Raw genomic sequence first — 7,648 nt, 5'->3', positions numbered from 1 at the left:
ACTGATTCTATGTTAGACGACATACGGCCAACTCTGAGTTTGTCTAGATTTGGGATTATATTTCTTGTATATTTCGTTCTGCAAAAATTTATAAAAGGTACATGCCAATGCTTTTAAAATGATGAAAGTTTTCAATTCAATTCAGGGTGATTTCAGTCCTACTTCAAAATGAAACTGGTTTGATCTAATGTATATTTTGCACATATCACAAAAATTAGCATTCTTCCTGTCAGAAATGTGCACACCCACACATACACACATACATACACACATTGAAAAAAACCAAAAACATTAAAATTATCTTCCTATCAAAATCACAGCCTAACAGGCTAAATTAAAGGCATAATATTTTAAAACACATATTAAAATTAAAACTAAAATTAAGTAAAACTTCATCATATTCAAAGATTGTTGAAAGCATCCATGCAATAGTTGCTGTGGACTCTAAGTATTTAACAGGAACATGAATATGTTCTTGGTAATATGTAACTTGGCAGTCACAATGAGCTCTTTAATGTGAATTAATGATTTTCAAAGTTCAAGGCACCTCCCAATGGGTTACCTAGTGAAGTCTCATAAATAACCTTGGACTTTCACATGGTCAAGTGTGAGTTCCTTCAAACATCTTCAACTTGTTTTATAACAATTTTTTGGACAGTGATATCAATGGTCTAAATCTTAATTTAGAAATTTCATTTTTGTTAATGTTTTTATGTTTTCAATTAATTAAATTTGACTTCTCTAGGCACTGTACGGTGTTTTTTTATTAAGATCCTAAAAGTATGAATTTCCAAGAGTTGTGGGTGTGTAGGAGTGGTGAAGGCTTTGCCCGTTCATCTTAGTATGAAGTAGGATATAACTGCACTCGTCGCTGGGCTGAAGCTGACATAATTGTTAAGATAGTGTTCAGGTGGCGCTAGGACTTGGGGCAATTGTCCTGTTGTAGCTAGAATGCCAGATGCTGCTGATTAGAAAGGATGCATTTCTTGTGTTGAATCTTGGCCTTGACATTCTCCATGTTGTGACTAGTTTCAATTTCAGGGTGATAGTATTGCCTTTCAAGGTCTTTGGGAATATCTGCACACAACAGCAGTCATCCAGCCACCTTCTTGAAAAGAAAATAGAAAAAACTATGACCTGGAAAAGCAACACAACTGGAAAACAGATACAAATTAAAATTTCATGATCTTGCATGTTCAGAAAATAATAAATGTATAGATAATTAATTTGCACCTAATGCATATACCACCAAATATTTTACCATCAAATGACTGGTAACTTGTTCATGAATTGTATTATTATTTTAGGTACTTTAAAAACAACAGTGTTATGTAAAAGATTGTATTATACATTCTACAGAATTAAACCTCTGAGTTGAAGCACACTCATACCTTCCCAGAAACTATCCGATCCTAAAGTATATGCTACTTATTATTTCTATCTATGGCTTCTCTCAGTTCTGTGACAAAATACCTGACAAGATGGAACTTAAAAGGAAGTAATTATTTTGACTTGTGGTTTGAGGACATACTCCATCATGGTGCAGAAGGCATTGGAGAGAACAAGCAGAGCCCATGGCTGATGTTTCCCACATCTCCAAAAGACTAGGAAGAAATGAGTAAATTATGCCATAAGCCAGGGGCTAATTCATGACAACGACCTCCCCAACCCACTTCCTGAAGCTTGTCTCCACTTCCTAAATTTCTACCATTTCCCGAAACAGTACCATCAATGGAGGACTAAGTGTTCAAATGCGTGAGCTTTGGGGTGGGGGTGGGGCATTTACATCACTGCGATAATTTTAGTGATTATATTATGTATGTATATATATTGTCCTTCCCAAGGGCAGAAAGAAAGAGTTTAGGAAAATTATATTTGGTAGCATGATGAAAGACATAAACATGAATTTGCATTAAATTTGATACTTGACTCCTCTACTATTTAAATCATGTAAAGAAGAAAGTAAACTTTTGAAATTTTCAGATTAATTTATGTTATTGTTTGAAACTCTATTCTTTTTTCTCTATGGCTATGATAAGCTTTTGACAGAAATTGAATAAATATTGCATATATTGTACATTAACTACATATAAATTTAATTTTAGTATACTATAGTCAGCAAGATCAGCAGATAGTCTTGTAGCATGCTTACTGAAAATGTAAATCTGTGTTTCAATATCATTATAAATATGGTTTTAGTTTGTTTCATACTGTTCTTCCTTCATTGTTTTGGGGGGTTCATTTTCTAAATGAACTACTGCTAATACTGTCAGTGAAATAGTCTCTGATATCAGTTCAGTAATATCAGTTAAATTTGTCCCTAAATTGCCTGTTTGCTGATTCCTCGCCCTTCATAGTACATTCTGCTCCGTGTCTGGCTTGTGTAGCAGGAATTACGGTATCACTGATGTGTAGCAAGCGTTACTGCATTATTAAAGCTTTTTATTATTTGTCCCCTCCATAGATTATGGGAAATGTTCTTATAAAAACTCAGTACTAACTCCACAACTAACTCAGTTTTTCAACTGGACATTTTCTAAAATTTTATCTTGCTTAGACACAGAATATGGGAATCTGTATATTAGATTACCAAATTAATTAATCCAGGTATAAAAATATATTCCAGCTGAAAACTTTATAATACGGATCAGTCCCCAGCTTTCTGTACATACCGTATGACTTTGTAAGAAAGGAGAATGAATAAGGAAGGTTTTCCTTTGTTAAAATTGCAACATTGTTCGTTGTTATCCTTTTTGGTGTACTATGGTTTTCAAAAATATTTGTGTGGGCATTTATCTTTTTACTGCATTTCTTTTCATTCTGAAGTCAATTATATTATACTTTACATCAGGCCCACAAATCAAGACATGTCATTATTGATATAAATCTAGAATAAATACATTTTTACCCATAATATATATTGTAAGAATAGTTTTGTAATAAAATTTTATTAAACAGAACACATATATGATAACTCATTTGGATATTACTTTCAAATTTTGACAGTGAGAATCTCTCCCAGTTTTGTGAAACCTGTCAAATTATATAAAAATACTTGGTAAATTAATGAATGTCAGAGCAACTTTCCTTGAGAAAATGTTACTAAATTTCATTACAATAATGAAAATAATAGAGATGGAAAGAAATAGCACAATGCAGTAGAGGGCATCGATGAATATTTCAGACTCATACATTTTAGGGAAAATTCTAGGATAATTTCTTGGACATAAATTTTGGAATTATTTACTGCAAAATAGTTTTTATTTCTTATTTTTACTTTGTGTTTGAGTATATTGCCTGCATGTGTGTAAATGCACCCCGTGTTGTACAATGCCCACTGATGTCAGAAGAAGGCATTGGGTCCCTTGGAACATGAGTTACAGTCAGTTGTTAGCCACCATGTGGGTGCTGGGAATGAACCCAGGTCCTCTGTAAGAGCAGTCAGTGCTCTTAACCACTGAGCCATCTCTCCAGCCCCCAAAGTAAACTAATTTTGGTATGAAAAGTATTTGGAATTTAAAGTCTTCAATTTGGACATTTTTTGTAGAAATATATGCACACATTGCATGAGCATCAACTATGTACCATTCATAGATAAATGAGATAATAATGTAATACTGTAAAATTTCATAATTCTGAGTATAAGTAATATCAAACAGATATCTTCTAAATTTTCCAAAACAAAACCAAGAAATCATAACCTCAACATATATTTCAACTCTGTAATTTTAATGCAAAATGAAATCACTCATATTCTATGGTTTCTATTTTAGGAAAAACAAACAAATTGCTTTCTTTCTTTTCTCTTTGTTCTTTACCCCCAACCTTCCACTGTTCTCAAACACACTGTACCCCTCAGCTTTCACATGAATATATGAAAATTAACTGTTCAGGTATGGATGTTCCTCTGAGGGATTATAATACTGTTTCATAAATGCCTTTCTCATGTTATGTGAATTAGGTTTTTCTATAAATGAGTTTTAATTTGTTGCTTAGCAATGTTTTAACAGACATGCATATATGCATGGCATTCTGTTACATAAACCTACTCCATTTTGTTTTCTGCATTTCTTTGTGCTGTCAGCAGCCTACAGACACTACAGCCACAGGAGCCAGTGCTGCTTGTCACCATCCAATCTTTTCTTCTTAGATATGTTAAGGTCCATCATGTTTTTTTCAGTGTATGTTTTTATTGTTTTTTTTTCTTAATCATCTTTATTCCTCTCATCCATCTGTACCCCCTAACCCCTCCCTCCACCAGATTTCATGCATTCTTTCATATATTTTTAAGGTCAATCAAGTCAAGTTTGTGTAACAAGATATCTCTTGTTACAAGTTCATACACTGTAGTCTAGTTAGCCTATTTTGAGTATCTCCCTTAAAGAAGATCAACTGTCTTTCACCCAGCAGTAAGCAGCTGCCAATAGTTCCTCAGCTAAGATTGGAGACTGCTTCCCATTTCCCCAGTTCTATGCTGTTTTTGTTTGAATTTGTATGGATCTTGTGCATGCTGACACCATTGCTTAAGTTCATATGTGAAAGCTCTTGGAGACCTGGAAGACTGCTTCCTTATGATCATGTACAAAGATTGGCTCTTACAATCTTTCTCTCCCCTCTTCCACAATGGTCCCTGATCTGTGAGTGGGTGAGGATTAATATAGCAGTCCTATCCAGGGACATGCACTCTACAGCCTCTTATTCTCTAAAGTTTGGACAGTTGTAGGCTTCTGTGTGCATCAAACTCTGTTGTATGAGGAAAGTTCGCTGGTGAGAATTGAGAGATGCATTAATATTCTCTCTACCCCCTGTTCTGATATGTTTCATGAGTCTTAGGTGTAGAGGTTCTATTATAGATGTGCTACCTAAGGATGGGTGTCTTTCAGACTTTATTCTCTGTGTGTGACTAGTTGTGAAACTCTGGGATAGCCTCCATCTGTTTCAAAAAGAAGCTATATAGGATCTCTGCTGCTAAATCTATCTATTCGTGTGTTTCGATAGTTCTGTAAGAATTTATGTACAGCAATAAGGTCTTACAATCAACAAGACATATTTTGGACACGGAATTTGGAGCAATGGAGTTGGAGCTGACCTGGAGGCTAGCTCTCATAACTTTGGAGAGCACTACTTGAGCTGCTAAGGGATAACATCAATCAATTGTCCAACCTGAGCTTCAAGGCTCAAAAACCACATCGATAACCAGCACAGAAAGGGACTTTGGTGAAGTAGTGGCACTTTTATCTTGGGGGTAATCAACAGGTACCTAACTGGACATAAAGTCTATTCAATGAGAGGAAAATCATGTGTGATACTATAAACCTAGCCAAATACACATAGCTAGAGAGGTCATAGATCTTATAGAAAACTTGAAGGTTGTCACATCCCTAGACAAATTTCTTATTATATACAAAATATGGTTCCTTAAATTTATAGATAAGTATCTTAATCACCACCCATCAAACAAGCTTCTTTTTCAATAGACAGAGATAACAGTGATCCACAACTGGCCACTCATAGAGATTCTTTGTGAATTGTCCAAGTCTAAGTGGCACATTTAGGATGCAACCTCTATTCCTAAGGCTCAAGGAAAATAGAAAAAGGGATGAAGAGAACACAAATGCATCTTTCAACTGTTACCAATGAAGATAACTCATGCAACAGATTGCCAGAAATGAGAAAGGTCAAAAAAGGCCAAAATGCAAAGAATAAGAGTCTGTCCTTGAACAGGACACCTGTATTAAAATCCACCCAGCCAGGGTTCAGTGACCATTGTAGAAGAGGGGACAGAAAGATTGTAAGAGCTAGGGAGAAGGTGCATGACCATATGGAAATACTCCTACAGGCTTCTGGGACCCTTCTCATACAAATGTACAGTAATGGTATCAGCATGCACAAGACCCATGCAAATTTAACAGACAAAAACCCAGTATAGAACTGTGGAAATGGACAACAGGCCTCAGTCTTGATGGAAGAATTATTGGCAGCTGATTAGTGATGGGTGAGGAAGAGCTGATCTTCTTAAAGGGAGGGATTCTAGATAGGCTGAGTAGATCCCAGTAGATGAACTTGCACTGAGGGACACTGGGGGACACTAACTTTACATGGTAGGCCTTAATACAAATGAGAAAATACATGAACTCCAGTGGGAGGAGGCTATGGGAGGGTGCCAAAAGAGAAAGGAGTAAAAAGATGATTTTCTGTATAAAATACACAAAAATTCAATACTATCTTTAAATTAATAAAATATTTTTTTTGAAAAAAGAACGTTTAGGGCTGGGTGTAGTGGCTCACCCCTTTAATCCCAGCATTTGGGAGGCAGAGGGAGGCAGATCTTTGTGAATTCGAGGCCAATCTGATCTACATAGTAAGTTCCAGGACAGCTGGAGCTACAGGAAGACCCTGTCTCAAACACACACACACACACACACACACACACAAAGAATGTTTTTACAAGCATGTTGTACCAAAAACAGAACAAAACAAACAAAAAACAAGCAAACAAGCTCATAAGCAATATGAAAATCTATTTGATTAAGAATAATGCAGCACTCATTCTTTGATAGAGTCAATTCATTCAATTAATTTCTCACCAGATAACTGACTGATAAAGTCAGTGTATAATCCCAATTTGAGGGGTTACTGCTGTTTCCCGTTTTAAATAGCTGGCCATTGTCTATAGTTTTATCTTAATTAGCATTCTGAGTCAAATTCCAGATACCTGACTCAGGAATTCCCATCACTGTTGTTTTGAGTAATTAGTAAAGGAGCCTATGGGCAAAGGCAGGTACAGATAAAGAAAGGAGATTACTGATGTCTTTAAAATGGATCTTTTTCCAAACTAATTACAGTGGATTTCCTTTTTAAGATTACACCTTAGTATATTTTCATACAGGGAACAGATTTCTTACTCAGTACCATTCAGTGGTGATTCTCATGCAGTACTTACCGAAAATTCTTTGTAAGAATTTACTCCTGTGATTTTCTCGAAGTTCATGACCATTCTATGAAATCACCATGAATCACTGGAGACCTAGTTCTCTAGACGTGTATCCCTGCACAAAAAATTACAGGCAAAAAATTTGAACTACCTGATTTGAATGATCTCAGGGTGATCCCAGCCATATGCTGAACGTCGGTGCTTTCATTTACCATTGGTGTATTATGCAAAAATTCTGCAAACACACCCTGAGATTTTCCCCTCCTTATCCATTATTCTTAATTAACTCCCACGAAAGAGCAGATGTGTGTATGGAATGAGAAAAGCTAATGTAATACTATTCTGACAGAGGAATGACAACACTTAATATAACAGGTAACAACACAAGTATCAGAAGCAGGATATGTGACAAATCATGCTTTTGTTCTAGATCTCTTTCAGGAATGATTGACTTCTAGGTGAGTCATTAAACTCAAATGAAGTTGTATATTCCAAATTCTGAAGACATTCAGTGACACTGTATCTTTTGTTAGAAGTTGGAGGGTATTGGTGAAATTAATTGTTAATGAATTTGGAAATGATCTAATATTTTGCAGACCAATATATTTTGCAAGGATTTCTTCCAATATTTTGTCAGACATTCATTTAAGAAGATGTATATAATACACTAATAACCATAACTTATAAGAATGATTATTAAATACATAATAGATC

The 7,648-nt window shown here is 35.3% G+C and overlaps 1 pseudogene; it reads right to left on the bottom strand.

The window, feature by feature from the left end:
• LOC103746854 overlaps positions 1 to 6,997 on the bottom strand; it is a 55,147-nt pseudogene extending 48,150 nt beyond the window's left edge.
• Positions 6,998 to 7,648: the final 651 nt, after the last annotated feature.

This window comes from Nannospalax galili, unplaced genomic scaffold (genome assembly GCF_000622305.1).
Source record: "Nannospalax galili isolate Female #2095 unplaced genomic scaffold, S.galili_v1.0 scaffold140, whole genome shotgun sequence".
Taxonomy (NCBI): Eukaryota; Metazoa; Chordata; class Mammalia; order Rodentia; family Spalacidae; genus Nannospalax; species Nannospalax galili.
This window is presented reverse-complemented; position numbering and strand designations above follow the sequence as displayed.